Raw genomic sequence first — 17,912 nt, 5'->3', positions numbered from 1 at the left:
GTGAATGTTCATAGCAACCTAAATCATAAGGCTCAAACTCAGAAGAACCCAAATATCCATCATCGGGTGGCAAATTGTGATACGTACATACAATGAACGCCACTCAGCAACAAAGAGGAACGGGCTACCACTAATATATGCAACAACATAGATGAATCTTGAAAACGTTATGCTAAGTGACAGAAGCCAGACACAAGAAAGTGCATGTGCTATCATTCCATTTATAAGCGGTCGAAGAACAGATAAAACTAATCTTAGGGGAGTGGAAAATAGGTCACTGGTTGGATGGAACTTGACTACAAAGGCTACAAAGGGACAGGAAGGAGCTTTTTAGGGAGATGGAAATATTCTGTATTTTTATTACAGTACCGATTATACTGATACACACACACACACACACACACACACACATATATTTGTCAAGCCTCATTAAACTATACACTTAAAATGGACATTTTAGTTTATGGAAATTATTCTTCAATAGAGTTGATCAAAATAGTTTTAAAACCTTATTAGAACATAACAGGAGGCGCCTGGGTGGCTCAGTCGGTTAAGCGGCTGACTTCGGCTCAGGTCATGATCTTGCGGTCCGTGAGTTCGAGCCCCGCGTCGGGCTCTGTGCTGACAGCTCAGAGCCTGGAGCCTGTTTCAGATTCTGTGTCTCCCTCTCTCTGACCCTCCCCCATTCATGCTCTGTCTCTCTCTGTCTCAAAAATAAATAAACATTAAAACAAAAAAAAGAACATAACAGAACCTTGACATTTTGGCCTCCATGCAAATGAACAAAAGCAACGTGTGAGGTGCCACGCTGAGTCATAAGAACAGTGATTCTGGGCACCAGACTGAGCACAACTCTCACCAGATGTTTTTCAGGAGGCTGATGAATTTTCACAAATTCAAAATTTGGGCATGACCTGATCCTTCTACCAATTGTGAATGATCTTATTTTTTTCTCATATCCTGTAACCTATTGTATAGATTCTTACTGTTTTCTTATAATTTCTAAATTTTCTTTAAAATTTTTAATGTTTATTTTAGAGAGAGAGAGAGATTGTGAGCAGGGGAGGGGCAGAGAGAGGGAGACACAAAATCTGAAGCAGGCTTCAGGCTCTGAGCCGCCAGCACAGAGCCTGACGTGGGGCTCGAACCTATGAACCCTGAGTTCATGACCTGAGCCAAAGTTGGACGCACAACTGACTGAGCCACCTAGGTGTCCCCCCTGCCCCACTTTTCTTTTTAAACTTTAAAAAAAATCTTTATTTATTTTTGAGACAGAGACAGAGTGTGAGTGGGGGAGGAATATGGAGAGAGGGTCAGCCTCTGTTTCATTGCAGTTGAGGCTCATCACCAAAAAGAACGTTTTGACAAAATATAAGACTTAAAAAAAGAGGCATAAAATTATTTTTCCACAGCGTTCTTCATAGGTTGAAACTGTTTCAAGGAAATTTTGGACTTTGCATAAAATCTTAGGTGTGGCTGGGACCAAAAAGGAAGCTCTGTGGGAATATGGTGACAAGGATGACAACAGAGAGCCTTTTCCTCTGATGTGTGTCTGCGGTGGGTTTTGCCCATTTCAGACTGTCCCCACTGGTCAGGTATACTTCTGCATCCCATCAAAGGGATCCTTATTCTGTGTACAAACCTTTGTTGAACTCTTAATATGTATTAAGCATTGCTGAAGAGACAACAATAAATGAGAATATGGGGGCTGTGGAGTCTGACCAGCTTGGTCCTCTGCAACCACGGGCTAGATATTCATGATATTCACTAAACTTCGGTTTCTTTACCAATAAAATGGAGAGAATAAAAAAAAAAATACATCTCCAAGGATTAACCGAGATAGTGCCAGTAAAACATTGAGCATAGTGTTTGGGCTTGGAAGGTTCAGTAGCTGTTAGCAAATATTCTCATCATTAACTGAGGCAGAGAGACCCATAGATGTTAACAGAGCAGGAATGTTCTTTGGGGATGCAAAGTGAGGAATGGTTAGTTCTGACCAGGTTAATGGGGATGGCTTTTCAGAGAAGGGGACACTTGAGCTGCCCTAAAGGACGAGTGGGAGTTTGATAGTTGGAAACTGTACAAGGGCTTTCTGGTTGGATGGGTCAGCAATACAGTCCGTACGTGTTCTCCTCCAGAAGGATACGATCGCTCCAACTTGTAAAAGATAAAAAGCCCCAGCTCACAATGGGAGCGACCATGGTAGGACAATTAAGCTGCAGCCTGTTCGTGGACTTCCTGATGAACCTAAACAGGTTTCTCAGACCAGCGACTCATCAGGAGAACAAACGACATGTACCTGTTGCATAAACCCAGTGCTTTAGGTTTATTTTTATCTTGTTTCCGTAACCCCTCTTTGTTCCATTATTAATACCCAATGTACTGGGCAAGACAGACTTAAATGTGATAAACTCCACTGTGGCTTTTTGCACTTCCTATACATTTTTGTGGCCAAGAGAGTGAGTTCCTCTTCACCCCACCTTTCTTTATTCCTTCTGGAAAAGCAGTCTTCACTACAGCATAGAGTAGCGGCCACTTCTGCCCTTTGTTCCATAGGAGATACACAGCCGGAATTAGTATTTACTGAGCATTACACTGGGCACTTTATTTTATTTTATTTTTTAATTTTTTAATGTTTATTTATTTTGAGACAGAGAGAGACAGAGCCCGAGTGGGGGAGGGGCAGAGGGCGACAGGGACACAGAATCTGAAACAGGCTCCAGGCTCTGAGCTGTCAGCACGGAACCCAATGCGGGGCTTGCGAACCGCAAGATCATGACCTGAGCCGAAGTCGGACGCTTAACCGACTGAGCCACCCAGGCGCCCCAACACTGGGCACTTTAAAGGTGTTTTCTCATTTAGTCCTCAAAACAATCCTCTGAAGGTGATCATTGTTTTCCCATTTTATGGATGAGACTCAGAGTGGTGAAACCACTGGCCAGCGTCAGCCAGCCTGAATGTGAGGGGCTCTTCTCTTGGTGGCTTTCTCTTGGGCTCACCCGCATCATTAGACAATATGTTCTTGGGACACTCAGATGGGGAAGAGCAGCTCTGTGGGGGAGGCAGAGCCCTAAAGCGGTTGCTTTCCTCAGATCTCCCTCAAACTCAGGTGCGTGGCTATCAAACGTTTCATCACAAATGCTGACAAGATTCCCCTTTCTATCCTTTGAAGTCAAGTAGAGAGAGCTATATTCTCTCCTCTGCCTGCTTTCACATATCTGAGAAAAGTTTAATCATTAACACTCTTATCCTCATTCCTTACCATGGCCCGATCTCTCATTTAGGCTATGTTTTTTAAGGCAAAACAGTTTCCATTGGTGAGCTTTGCTGTTTGTTTGTTTGTTTATGTATGTATGTATGTATGTATGTATATATTTATGTGTGTGTGTGTGTGTGTGTGTGAGAGAGAGAGAGAGAGAGAGAGAGACAGAGAGAGAGACAGACAGAGAGACAGAGAGAGAGAGAGAGAGAGAGGCATTAGTAGGTTCCACACTCAAAACTCAGCACAGAGCCTGACCCTGGGCTTGATCTTACAACCCTGAGATCATGACCCGAGCCAAAATCAAGAGCAGGGCATTCAACCGACTGAGTCACCCAGGATCCCCTAAGCTTTGGTGTTGAAGGATGGCAGGACAAAGAAAATCAAGTGACCATGTGACTATATCCAGGAATCAGATTGGCTCTCAAAGGTCCCTAAAGGTAAACCACTTTTCTTTGTTCTTTTCTTTTCTCAGGTACTAAATGGTGATTACTGTCATTGTCACTTTCACTTTATTTTACTTAAAAAAAAATCTGTTACCTACCTCTTCAAATTCCTGTTCTTCTGTGATTTCTGGCATGAATGAAACTTGTTCAGACACTTAAAAATTAATAAATTGAACTCACTTCACTGTGAGCAATTCACCTACAATCCCTGCTCAGCAGTTTCATCCCTACCAAGTTCCTGTATTTATAGAGACCCTTCCTTGACTTTCCTCATGAACCAGAAGAAGATTCCCATTAGTTAAAATGCTTTTTTCCTCATTAAGAAGCCAACACTGCAATGGCATTTTCCCCATTCTTCCCCTGCCTGTTTGCTTTGACTGGTGGTGGGATTAATTGGGCCATGATCAATCTCCTAAAAGACAGCAAATTGGGAATGGCAGGTGGAAGGAGGAAAGCATGAATATTAATTAGCTAAGATTCCAAACAGAAGCCTTTTAATTATATTAAAACGCACAGGCCTGCAGGCAGTGAGATAGTTCCTGTTGTAAATCTGCCGGCAGGCCATTACCTTGGCAATGTCAATGCCTTTTAATGACTGAATATATACATTTCAAGTGGGGGAGAGAAAAATACTTTCCTGTTTATAAATATTAAAAGGAAAACTATCAAATGAGGGGATATCCGTGACAGCTCCTCTCAGGCTGGAGGTGTTTGGGGAAGGCGGGGAAGGCAGTCTCCCTAGACCGCTCATCCCAGGCTGTGAAATCAAAGCCTGTGGCACATACGGGGACAGATGCAATTAGAAACAGGTGACTGGGAGCCACGGTGAGCCAGAGGGCCCCACTTCTCTGGAGGTCAGTGAGTGAGGCATGTAAGGAAGTTACATGAACTTTTCAGGTCACTTCAGAACCATTTGCCGCAGGAAACAAGGAAGTCAGGGGCCTTTGGTACTTGTTAACATGAAGAAAGCATTTGAAGACTGAAGGGTGACCCACCCCTGTGGGGGAAGGGGCTATCAACTGAGAAGTGTTAGAATCCCAGGGCCGTAAAGAAATGAAATTTTAGAAAGCAGATGTGAGCAGATCTAGAATTCCCCTGGGAATATCCGTAGAGGAGGTCAGAAGGGACTACAGACACAATGGTAGTGAAAACGGGAGCGTGGAATGAGAAGGCAGGCTGATGACCTCATAGCTAGGCATGGATTACCTCAGAGACTCAGAGGCCTTCAGCAGAGTGTAGTGACCCACTAGCCCTCAGTTTCAGAGAACTAGAAACAGGCCAGAAGAGAGCAGCGGGTCAACCAGAATGCTGGTTAGTAGGGAGGGGAGTCATCTCAGAATGCTGGTTAGTAGGGAGATGCTGCTTATTTACCCGTCTACTCACCCGCTTGCCTCTTCATCTGCCCACCTACCTCCTTACCTGTCTGTGTGTTCATGTACCATTTCCTTCTAGGAAATACTTGTACGTCTTACATAATCTGAGGATTCTCATCTACATGGCTGTAATAATTCAACCCAAATGCAGAACATCTATAAGGTCCATCCTAATTTTTGGTGATGTCAACAGAAAGACTGTAGAGCCTTTGTGGAATTACCCTTGATTTTGGAAAGCTGGATAGGTTAAAAAAAAAAAAAAAGAAAAGAAAAGAAACTCACCAGAAGATGCCCAAAACCATGTGGGCCTTGAAGTTTGGCATTGGCCAACTTTGACAGAAAGCTAAGCAGAAGATAATTCTTTTGAGTGCAATTAAAAAATAACTCTATGCATTTGAAATCCAATCAAGGGTACTTAGGATTTTGAAAAGCGTTAGGTGGGCTTTTCAAAGAAAAAGTTAGAAATTTTTATTATATGTTTATGAGCCTATGTGTGGGGGAGTGTACATGTAACGGGTTGATGAAGGCAACTCCTCAGTTGGTCTCATCAGGCAGTGGGACAGCATTCCCAAAATGGGACACACATCTCACAGACACCTGCCTTTAGTACAGTAGGAACTCAGAGAGAATGTAGATGACTTCCTACTGGAAAAGCCATTCAGAGATTAAGTCAAGAAAGTAGTAGAAGGGTTGCCCGTGTGGCTCAGTCGGTTAAGCATGTGACTCTTGATTTTGCCTTGGGTCATGATTCTCATGGATCCTGAGTTTGAGCCCTGCATTGGGCTCTGCACTGACAGTGAGGAAACTGCTTGGGATTCTCTATATCCCCCTCTCTCTGCCCCTCCCTTCCTCAAAAAAAAAAAAAAAAAGAATAGGAAAGAGCTGCTGTTGCAATGATGTAAATGTTCACACACCTCATTCTAGAGAGCAGAGGTCAGGTAGGCTCAAAGTTTCTCTGAGATGCATTCAATTCAGCCGTATGAATATGAGACGTAATAATATAATTTATTTGGTAACATTGAGGAGAAGGAAGAGGATGGTGAGTGTCACATAGCAGTAATTCGGTTCAGTGTAGACTCGATACTTTCTATGTGGCAGGGGATTGCGATCTAATGGTGCAAAGCCGAAGAAGACACAGAGCTTTACAGTCTGCTCTTCTCAGGAGACACACGAACAAGTAACTTCAACACACTGCTGTAAGTGCAATAGTGGGGGTGTGCACAGAGAATGAAGGAGCGCAGAGAACAGTGCCTGCCTCATCTGAGGGGTGGGGAGAGGCTTTTAGATAAGATAGAGTCCGAGTCGGATGGGTGAAGAAGAGGGTGGACGATGGAGGGAGACAGGAAGGGGAAAGGACGTGACCTTCAGACCTAGCAGCGGGAGCAGTGGCAGAGAGGTGCACAGTGTGGCACCCGGAGTGCTTCTCCTATTCTACGTGATTTTTCTTATTGGAGGAGAACCTATTTTGCCGTTCCTGCCTCCAGATGAAAGTCCACGTCCGTGTGAGTTAGAAATTTGCCTTTCTATGGGATGATGATAGGAAGAACTAATAACAGAGCAATCAGCAACCCACCATTCACTGTTCTGAGTTGCTCCTGTGTTTCCACCCGGAAGATTATCTGCTGATAATCTCCAGAAAATGGAAATACCGTGAATGTCCACCACCTGCCTCCATAAGGAATTGCAATTAATCAACATAAACCAAACACGGTAATTTATCACAAACTCCCTGCACTTGCTGATAGTGTCATTTTGTTTTTAATATTCATAACCAGTCAGTGAAACTAAAAGTCAGTAGTTGGCTGGAAGCTACAATGGAAAGAAACTTTCTTATTGTCCCTTCAGTTGTTATCAAGTATTCTTGACTGTGTTTCTTCTGTAAGGTGAGTGGGGAGCAGAGCAGTTTGAATGGCGAAGCTTGGACCTGGGAAAGACTTAACCTTCTCTCTGGGTTAATTTGCGTAAACATTAACTGTCCTTGGGTCCCGTTCTTAGCAGCTGGCCAAGGTCAAAGTCTTAATTGCGGATAGTGGGGACTGGAGGAAAAGTTACGCCTTTGAAGCATGAGCAGCTTTATCCTTTCTCTAGACAGGGGACAAGGTGGAATTAGAAATGTAATACTTCTCTTCTTCCTCTTCAACTAATTCCATCTCCTATCTTTTTTCTGTTTTTCTTTTTCCCTACGTCTCTTGCTGGTCTTAGGTCTAGACACAGGCTGGTCAGAGACTGTACCATGATGGGGATTTGTTTTTTTTTTGGGGGGGGGTAGGGGGCGGATTTTTCACCCTCTTTAGCTTCCCAGAACTAAAAGAAAACTCTGGAAGTACACCAGTTCAGTTGAGTTCAGGAACTTGACTCATCGGGAGTTTTTCTAAAGTAGCTGAGGTTCAAGCAGCTAAGCCACACTTTCAGAGAGCAGAATTGCCATGCTGAGTTGGAGTTGGGGAGCTTCCAGTGATTTCCGGCTATCACAACACTTTGAAGATCTTGTCTTCTCTGTGCCAATGCTGGATAAGTAGTAGAGATATTTCATAGTTAACCCCTTATCAAAGATGGCACATGCATATCTTTCTGATTAAGGTGAACTCAGTTTTTTGAGTAAGTCAATGAAATGAAATCTTCAAAAGAACACACAAGTCCTGTGATAAATGGGCTGGTCGTAGAAGGGAGTGTGGGTGACTGAAAGGCAAGGGAGTTGGGGGAGAAAGAGACTGCTTGGCAGGGGAAGGATTAATTCAGTAGACTGGTCCTGTTACCAGACTCTCCTGGACTTGTTTCTAAGGATTTGGGAGCTGCCAGTAGAAATCGACCAAGTGGTTCTCATACAGACTGTGCAAGAGGTTGGAATTAGAGGCTGCTCTGAGATTTAATATAAGCAAGCACAGAACTGGAGTGTGTGTGTGTGTGTGTGTGTGTGTGTGTGTGTGTGTGTGTGAGTCAGAGAGAGAGAGAGAGAGAGTGTGGGGTGATGTGGTAAGTGACTACAACTTTCTTCCTTTGCCATCCTGTCCTTCCCAACAAGAAGTGGAGCATATTTTCCTTCCTTTTGGACTTTACCAATAGAATGTGACAGAGATAGTGCTGTGAGGCCAGGCCTTAAAAGATCTATGGCTTTTTCTTTCACCTTTCTTGGAACTTAGCCAAGAAATAACAGCCTTATTCCACTGTGAGGAATCCTGGGAAGCTATGTGGTGAGATCCACTGGGGGGACACAAAGCCCTTAGCCATCACGAATGAGGCCGTTTTGATCATCCAGTCATCCTACTGCCCCACCTGATGCCATGTGAAGCAGAAGAAATGCTTAGTCCATTCACAGGATGATGGGAAATAATAAGTTGTTTTTTTAAGCCAGTAAGTTTTTGGGTGGTTTGTGACACAGAAACAGATAATCAAAACATGTGGAATCCCCACACTTCGGAGCGGTAATTGACTCCACTGGAGTGCAGCTTTGTTGGGGCAGGGGTGGCCAGCAACTGGAGACAACACAACTGGAGACAACACCTGTGGTAATAAGAGGTAGGCCAGCTGCCAGGGGGAAGGAGGAAAAGCAGTGGTCACTAAGGGATGGCAGGTAGTTCATATTCTGGCATAGGTGGCAACATACATGTCAGAAACTTCTGGAAAGATTTGGGGAGACCTTGATGCAAGTGAAGGTAAGACCTGGAGATTCCACAATAGTGAGTAGACGACTCAGAGAACCCCAGCCGATGCAGATATGTGTTATTAGTCCATAACCTTGTTGTCAGCTGGGTCCTCTCTTCCTGAGATCTAGATGAGGTTGGATCAAACGTGAGTTCCACATCTAGTGAAAGTCCACAAGACTCCCCGGGATCACCGTGAATTTCTAGGGGAATTATTTTCTTCTCCTTTGTCCCGGCTCTACACCCTTGCTTCCTCCGTTTATGGATCATCTCACTGTCCCTTTTATGCTGTTTCTGTGTCACATAATATCAACCTAAACACAAAATTCAGTTCACAAAATATCAACCTAAATGTAAAATGTAAGCCTTCTCTTCCATGCCACAGTTTCTACTCATAAAAGCAATTTTTGTGATGAGTAGATTCTAATAAGGGGTTTGGGAAGGTAAGAAATTGTAGCAATACAGACTTCACACTGAAACTGAGTTTCTCCCCATTCTTCAAATGTCTTGGGTGCCTGTCCACTGGAGGGCTTCACGACCCTGTCATTCCAAGTACTGGCCGAGCTTCACTCTGGGCTGGAAATGCAAACTCCTTTCATCTTCTCCTTGGAACAGCTATCTGTTTATTATGCTCAGTGTCTCACTCTCTGCCCCAAGCTGCTTATCAGGGTATTTACTGAGCAAAGACGGTTGCCCTCGCAAGAGCAGGTATGATGTCAGTTGTTATAGTGATAGCGTTTCATTCTCCCACTTCATACCCTACTAAAATCACATGGTTTCCCGTAAAGGTGCCCAGCGTTGGTCTCTCTACCCTCGCCACCTCCGCAGTGTGTGCGCGCGTGTGTTGAGTGAGAGGAAAATCAAACAATAAACCTGGGCCACACTCAGACTCACTGCCAATCCTTTTTTCCCTTCCTCTTGGAGGGTGGGGTAATGCCCTATTAGGCACCCTGCAGGGTGGTGCTCTCTTTGTAAGTCCTCTGCATTGCCTAGGTGAGGAGGGATGAGTTTCTGAATCTCCTTTCTGGTTTATTGGTACAGGGTCTCCCCCATTCCACACCAGCCTCCCCTCCCCTGGACTAGGGACAGTCAGGCAGGGCAGCCTTGCAGGCTTTGGCAAACAGGGGCATAGGGGAGGCAGTCTCTTAGGAGCAAATACAGCAAAGTCCCAGCTTGACGTGGAGAATCCCTTGCCACCATGCCGAATCCACTAGGTAGGGTTTTCCTGACACCCTGGATGTGCACGACTTCAGGGCGTACCCCCTGGTGTGGTGTGTGCTTATGTCTCTGTGGGCAGGGTGGGCTGAATCTCCATCCTGGCTTTTCAGGACACCTTCTCCAAACCAAATACAAACGATTTTGTGCTTACAGAGCTGTGGAATGGGCTGATGAGCCCGGTCCTCTTTTTGTGAAGTCTAAGCCCATCCAATGTGTAGCTGCTGCTCCGTAGTAACCGGCACCGGCCCCTTCCTGCTTCCCCCACTCCCACCTCACTGTCTCCTCAGAACTTCCAAGCACTCTGTTCTCTGGCCTGGACAAGCCTACTCCTTTGGAGGAACCCTACATTTCCCCTAATTCTTCTCATTCATTAAACTGAATATGGGACCTCCCTGGGAACCTAGAGACTGTCCGATTATCTCTGGATAATCCCTGAAAGTCAGACTGTGAGAAGCGTGAGCCTCTATCCACAGTTCGAGCCTGATTCATCCCCAGCCCAACATTCTTTGTCTTGCTGGTCTCCTCTGGAGAGGCCCTGACACTTGGAAGATTGCTGACAAAAATGATCTGTGCTCAGAACTTGGGAGTTTTTTGTTTTTGTTTTTTTTTTTCCTAAGTGACATGTCGGGGATGATGAGTGGTCTGTTTCATTTAGAAATCCATCCATCCATCCATCCATCCATCCATCCATTCATTCATTCATTTTAATGGCATGACTCTCTTAGTAGAGTCCCTAGGACGTCAAATGTGAACGGGCCACAGAATGTTTTGTTAAAAGAGTTAGTTCACAGTTCAGCAGGATGAAATAGTCATACCTGTCCTGTTTGGCAGGGTTGATGCCCTTTTGGAAATGGGAACTCTGACTCGGAGCTAGAAGAGTTATTTATGGCACAATCCTTGCAGAATTGCAACCTCTCTTTTGTACATTGGCAAATGGCCCCTCTCCACCCTCCAGATTCTCTCAAGTTGTGACCTGCAGTGTTCCTTCGGGCCCATTCATGCAATTGTCCGGCAGCCCTTCAGGAAACGGTGATGTTTTAGGGCCCTCATTATGTCAAAGGACTCCCACTAATCTTTAATCGCCTGCTGACTTTTACCCTGTTTTCTCATCCATGGCCATTTCCCTGAAGAATTCTCCAGCTGCTCCAAAACTTACCTTTCAACATACATCATGTTACTCTTCGTGTATTTCTTTCCAGTACTATAATTTGCAGACCTTTTCTCAGTCATTACATGTCAAAACTGTGGATCTGTACACATAAAACAGATGCCAGAGATAAAGGTTATGTTGGATAAGTCACACCCACTGCAGGGTGGCATGGTAGCGCCCTTTCTGGTGGCCGGCACTTGCAATATGGTGGCCAAGGGTGCAGCCATCAGGCTGCCACGCTTGCTCTCATGGGTGGCACTCAGGTCCTGGGAAAGTGCTAGATGTCTAGCATACTTTAATGGATTTTTCCCCTGAAAATATTTTGAAGAAAACAGCATTCAAACAGGTCAACACTACAAGGGGAGGGAGATGACGTTAAAACAAATATACAAGGATAGGGTGTGACCTAAAACAAATAAAACACATAGGAAACTATTATTTTTGGCTCTGGTGATCTGGAAAGGCTTCCTGGAGGAGGTAGCCTTTGATACAGCATTATATTATTTGCAATGAATAATGAGACCATTCACCATGGAATAAACAAATTAACTCCAGGGAGGTGAAATGTGATTAAGAGAGAAGTATGGCCCTCCCATATGGAGCTGCGTACGCTCCTAATTACAATGTTACAAACTTAACAATTTCAAGTGCATTGTTCCGGGTACTTTCAGGAAGCAAGCTTGGCTATCACTTTTCTTCTTTGCCTTCTTGAAATACAGGAATGATTTCCCATTCATACGTATATTCTTAGAGCCTAGCACACTACCTGGCAAATGGCTCAATAATAATTTGTCAGCTCATGGGCTGAATGGGTGAATGATAAATCACTCAGTCTAGTGGAAGTCTTCTGCTTTCTGAGCAGCCCTATGTCTCCATTCACGCATTTATCTGTCAAATTTAAAGTGTCTATACTTAACATTATGGTGCACTGGCTTGTGTAGTTCAACACTCTGGAAGGTATTATACGCGGTGTTTCGCTTTATTTAACAAATTATATAAAGCAGATAAATAGGTATGTCAAAAAAAGTGTTCAGGATTTCTTTTCATACAGTAGGATAATGGTTCTTAATGAAGTTAATGGAACAGTGCCAGTCTGATTACCTCAGAATTATCCAGGAAACTTAAAGCAGTTCAGATATTTGGGCCTGCCTTCTGTATTTTTGAAAATTTCCTCAGATGGTTCTGATAAATAGCCAGGTTTGAGAACCACTGCCTTAATCTTTTTTTTTAAGTTTATTTATATATTTATATAAAGTTTATTTAGATATATTTATATATTATATACAAATAAATTTATATATTATATATATAAAATTATTTATATATTTTTAAAGTTTATATATTTATATATTATTTATTTATAAGTTATATATTTATATATTATATATATTTTTATATATAAAGTTTATATATTATATATATATTTATGTATATATATTTTTAAAGTTTATTTATATATATTTATTTATATATTTAAAGCGAGAGCGAGAATCCCAAGGAGGCTCCATGCTGTCAGCACAGAGCCTGACATGGGGCTCGATCCCACAAACTGTGAGATCATGACCTGAGCCCAAATCCAGAGTCAGACACTTAACCCACTGACACTTAACCCGTCGGTTGCTTAATTGGGCACCCCTGCTTTAGTCTCTAAAATAAGATTAAAGTTTCAAAACTCCTAGCTGTTGGCAGTTTTCCAGAAATAGGTCAGGCGGTAGAGGGCCACTGGGAGTCCGCCCAGGTAGCTCTTGGAAGGGAAGTACGCTCGCTTTGCAGGCGCTCACCTGTTGCTCCTCTGGTCTTCTCCCAGTGCTGTGTTTCTGGTGTGCTCATGGTCTCCTTCTCTGAATGCAAACTGGTGCCCGTGTACCTTGGGATTTTGAGACAGCATTCATTTCAGATAAGCTTCCTTATTACTCTCATGAGGAGAGACGGACTGCTCGTGTCTATCCTTTTGAGATGTGGTTCTCTGCTCACAGAGATCATACGACCTAAAGCTGGTGAGGGGAGCTCGAGGTCATGTCTGTGTCATGACCCCTCGCTCCGCCTCCTCCGTGACTGGCCCTGGGGCTCTGTGTGCATTCCGCCATCCTCACCACAGTCCTGCAAAGGAAGTGATCTCTGGAGACTTCCATTTTGTGGATGGAGTGTTCCATGAGTTGATCATGTCTGGGACACTGCTGCCATTCAGATCCTGTTGCCCACTCTGGCAAAGACTTCTGGGTGTTCAGTGAACCCCACTGCCTTTTCCTCCTGGACGCTATGTTTCCCAGCATGCCTCGCAGTTAGGTGCGACCATGTGACTGAGTTCTGGCTAATAGAATGTGCGTCCACTTCTGAGCTTAGCCCATTAAGAAGCCCCGGTATAATCCTTTGGGCCCTTTTTCTTTTCTGATGTGCAGGCTGAATGCAGCAGATCACAAAAACCCTAGAAGATTCAGAAAAAGCCCTGAATGATTGTATAGATCCTTGTCAGACAGTCCTACTGGAGAAATAAACTTTTACTGAATCACGACACTGAGGTTTTGGGGAGATTTGTTACAGCAGTGAACCTCCCCTGACTAATACAAGCCACTGTGTCTTCGGTCACAGCCTCTGCAACTGTAACCCTAACCTCTAACCCGAGAGCTCCAGGCCAGGGGGCAAATGGAACAGGTCTTTCAGAGGAACCACCAGAGGGTGATATGACATGGGACAAAAGTACAGGCTTGGAATTGGAAGACGCGGGTTCAAGTTCTCACTTTCTGCCTAACTGTGTAGCCTACACATATTGGCTGTCGTGCCGGAGAGTCTGGGAATTACAAGAGATAACGTGAAAAAGAATGTGGCCATGGAGCCCATGATCCAAAGACTTCCAGAACACAGCAAGACCGTAGCAGAAATTGAAGGAAGCATCAAAGAAAAGCAGTCTGTAGCTTCAAGAAGCAAGTCTGGACAGCCGGGAGCGGCACGCCGGCTCGACAGAGCGGTGTGGCGAGGGCCTTCCACGCATTATCGCATCTGGCGCCACGCCACTTTGCAGATGAGGTAACTGAGGCTCATCGAGATCGAGTGTGCAGCTGGAAACTGCTTTGAGGGATTTCTTCCTGCTTCCTTCTTGTGTCAGAGTAACGACAGAATGCAAGTCCGGTGAGGAGAGGGCTGTTGTCTGTCACCTCCCCACGGCATGCCAAGCACCTAGCACAAGGCTCAGAGTAGGCAGAGTGCAGGCTCAGTGTGTATTTTTTGGCCGAATGCCTGACTGATCTCTGAGAAGAATAAGTGAGTAATTTGTTCCTTTGCTTTTATCCCTACACTTTCCTCCTCTTACCTATGGGTAGAATGGTCAGGCCTGTTTGTTCAGACTTCTGGACTCTTGTGCTTCTGGAGTTGTTTGATGCCTGTTTTGTTTCAAAGCCCAAAACAGAAGTTTCCAGGTATTAAGAAGAAATCCCTCACCCTGGTTGGGGCTTTGGTTTAAAGAAGTAGAATCGGCTCTGAGAGACCGATGGGAGGGTAGTATGAGTCCCATCCTGCTCCCCAGTAGAGCTCTGGGTAGACAGAGCTATCCCATGGGGTGGCATGGGGATGCCATTGGTTTGGACATTGAGTGCCAAGCAGGGTGCCCACGCACCCTATTTCCCTGGTTTTAACACTGAAAGACTTGCTTCCTGGAAACCCTGGCAGCCCCCAGTAAAGCAGTCGGTCACCCTCCACGGCCATGTCTGGGGATCTCTAGTGAAAGATGATCGTGATAAGCTTGGCCTGGAGAAAATGGAGCCTACCACCTCCAGATGGACCATGAAGACTCGCGCATTAAGAACTCGGGTTGCCCGAGACGACCAAAGGACAGAGGCCCTTCCGCATGTTCTCTGGATGCACAAGATTCGTGAACATGCCCATGGAGGGGCAGCTCATCCCCTCACCTTCCCCCACCCCCAAGTACTACAGAGAATACATTTCTTGCCTGCTGGTGAAGATCCAGAGGCACATTTCATCCAACTTGGAAAAAAGAGGACGATGTGATGCTTCTAATACGTCAGAAGGTGAGCTAATTCATACCAACTGCAAAGCTTGCCCAAAGGTCCAGAGCTAAGTAATATTAGAATCACTGCTTGAACACACATCTGTCTGGCCCAGATGTTGGTTTTCTTTCCATTGTACAGAACCTTCGGAGGCACAGTGACACGAAACACTGAATGAAAAGGAAGACAACAGTTTGTCCCTTCAAGGGAACTCTTGGACATGCTCTCATTCACAACTATTTCTTTGTTTCACCTGACTGATTTGATTTAGCCTACAGCCCCTTTCCTTCCTACAGCCCCTTCCCTTTCCTTCCTTCCAGTCTCCTTTCCTTCCGGTCCAGATTTCTCAGTCTGACATTCAAGACTACTAGGTTTAGCCCTGACCCACCTCTTCTGGCTGATAGCCCTTCTTCGTGCACCCTGGGCTTCAGCCGCTCAGGGCCGCTCCATGCTTTCCCGCCTCTGAGCACCTGTCTGCTGCCGTGCCTGCTTCCTGGGATGCTCTTCTCCCACGCTCCCTTATCTCTAGTATTCATGAAGTCATTCTCCATCCGGCCTTTCTGATCTCCTGCAGCTCAGTGCCCCCTGCATTCAGGCTGCAGTAACTCATTGTGCTTACAACAGGGTTCCCTGAGGGCAAGACACATGCCAAGCATTTTTTTTATAGCCTCCAAGATAACCTAGCACAGCAATCTGCACATAGTAGGCACCCTATATTTGTTGAAATCCACTGCAGCGGATTAAAGGCAGGAACGCATCGTTCATTTTTCCCTGGGGTGTGACTTAGAATCGGGACAAAAGCTAATTTGATGCAGTGTGAGGAAAATCAGGTGGGGATACTGAGCGAGGGGCCAGGAGCCCCTTTCGTTCTAAGAGTGCCCCCAAAAGTCTTAGAAAGAGCCCGATACCACTCTTTCTGACCTGCATGAAGGCAGGTGTCAGAACACAGTGCCTGTGGGTGCACGTCCTCTCGGAGGCTCTCCTTCCAGCCTGAGGCTAACCAGTCAGAGGACGCCCTGGGTCTGACTGCTCAACTCACCCAGGTCTGTGCTTGCGGGGGGTGTCCATTCCCTGAGGTTGCAAGGCATCTTCTTGTGTCCTGGGGAGAGGGGAGGGTGTGGTGGGGAGAGCAGGGCAGAAGAGCAGCTATCAGCCCGGAAGGCTGCTGCGGGAGCCGGCGCTCTGCCTTGCCTCGCCACACACATCTCCTCCAAAAGTGCCCTTGATGTTGCGTCCTCCAACCCAAACAAAAAACCTGGAGAAAAAATGATTTTGTGGCTAGCTCTGTTTTCAATACCGTGGAACATTTGCCGGCGTGGTGATCCATCACTGGACTTTTTTTTTTTTTTTTTTTTTAACCCTGCAAGATAGCCACTTAAGCCTTTTCTGTCAGCATGTTTGCATCAGTGTTGCCACTTCTCTGGAGGCCGAGTTTTCTCTTTTATTTTCCTGATTTTTGCCATCCGTGCCGTGTTTCTTTAGGATTTTTCTTCTCTCCTTCCTCCCTTCTTTAGTGCCAGAAGAAGTAATACCAATGGCCTGGAGAGATTCCAAACCCTTGATGCACAGGAACTGGCTAAAAATCTCAACAACATTACTTCACACACATTCTGGAAATTTCTCTCTTTCATGTTTGCAAGTGGGCATGTCACCCACGCTGCAGAAGAAGGTAAGGCTCATGGTCCAGCCCTTCTCAGAGGCCGGCAAGCGACTGCTCTTAGAACGTAGATGAGCAGCTCCCAGGTCCCTGCCGTTGCCCACAGTCTGGAGACTTGATGCCCCCCGTGATTGGCAAAAGGCAGAGGAATCACAGCTTCAGTTAAGAGAAGTCAAACCTTATTCTCCCCTCGGACCTTGAACTGTGTCTCAAGTCAGGAGTATGAAAGCTGTGAAGCTTAATAACCAGCTACATCTGTAGCAGGCTGTGGAAGATTCTCCCTTTCCCCTCAGATTGTCCTGTGGTAGAAAGAGGCTGAGACTGAGATACGAAGATGTCCGCCAAGCAGCTTGTGGTCTTGGACAAGTCACTTAAAATCTCTGGATCTTAATTTCTTTATCTGTGAATTGTTAAGAATTGGAAAATGCATGAGTCTGTACTGGGGGTGCGTATTTCGTGGAATTCTTGTGGATGCTGGGGTTGCCCTGGTGTGAGAAACAGGCCCTAAGAACTGGGGTCCAGAATTCTATAGGGCTAAGGAAGCTTCCCGCCCAACCCCCTTTCCTTCTTCTCTCCACTTTCATGCACTTTGGTGCACTTTCAAGCTTCTTGCTTCCAACCGGGATAATCAATTCTATGACCACATGGAAGTCTCCGTTAGGCCTAGTATCTTAGGCCCCTTTGGTAGTTCATAAAAGGCAACTAAAGTTTTAGCCCTGTCTACATGAGGCTACCAGGCCAAACTGGAACTGAATGTTCTAATTTGTATTGAATTATTTGCCAAGCAAATATGGAGCTCTTTCTCATGTAAACAGGAGTGTTTGCGACAACATGGCTCCTAGCAGCAGGCAGGCCGACTGGGTCCAACTTGGATGCCGCCTGCTTCCAGTAGCTCCGCGCTACTGTTGATACAAGTTAGTCCAACTTGACCCTGGGAGATGTTGAAGGTTCACCATCATTGGTTTTCAGTGTATTGTGTCAAAGGCCACGGCTGCCAGATGCGTGTCTTGCTGAGTAAGGACTGAATCTAAAAAAAGGCTGTCTGGGCATTGGGGTGTTTAGGGTGTTCATAAACATGGTGGGAGGACAGCGGTAAGCCTGGAATTGTGTCTTAGAGCCGATCCGTGTTCATTGAGAACCCATCCCGGGTGCCGGGATGTGGCACGG

At 45.4% G+C, this 17,912-nt stretch overlaps 1 pseudogene; it reads right to left on the bottom strand.

The window, feature by feature from the left end:
• LOC124509864 (small nuclear ribonucleoprotein Sm D2-like) overlaps nt 1–11,167 on the bottom strand; it is a 44,350-nt pseudogene extending 33,183 nt beyond the window's left edge.
• Nucleotides 11,168–17,912: the final 6,745 nt, after the last annotated feature.

This window comes from Lynx rufus, unplaced genomic scaffold (assembly GCF_022079265.1).
Source record: "Lynx rufus isolate CCGP_SWC_20201006 ecotype Redwood Valley unplaced genomic scaffold, mLynRuf1.p SCAF_15, whole genome shotgun sequence".
Taxonomy (NCBI): Eukaryota; Metazoa; Chordata; class Mammalia; order Carnivora; family Felidae; genus Lynx; species Lynx rufus.
The sequence above is the reverse complement of the archived record's forward strand: the minus strand, read 5'-3'. Positions and strand labels throughout refer to the sequence as shown.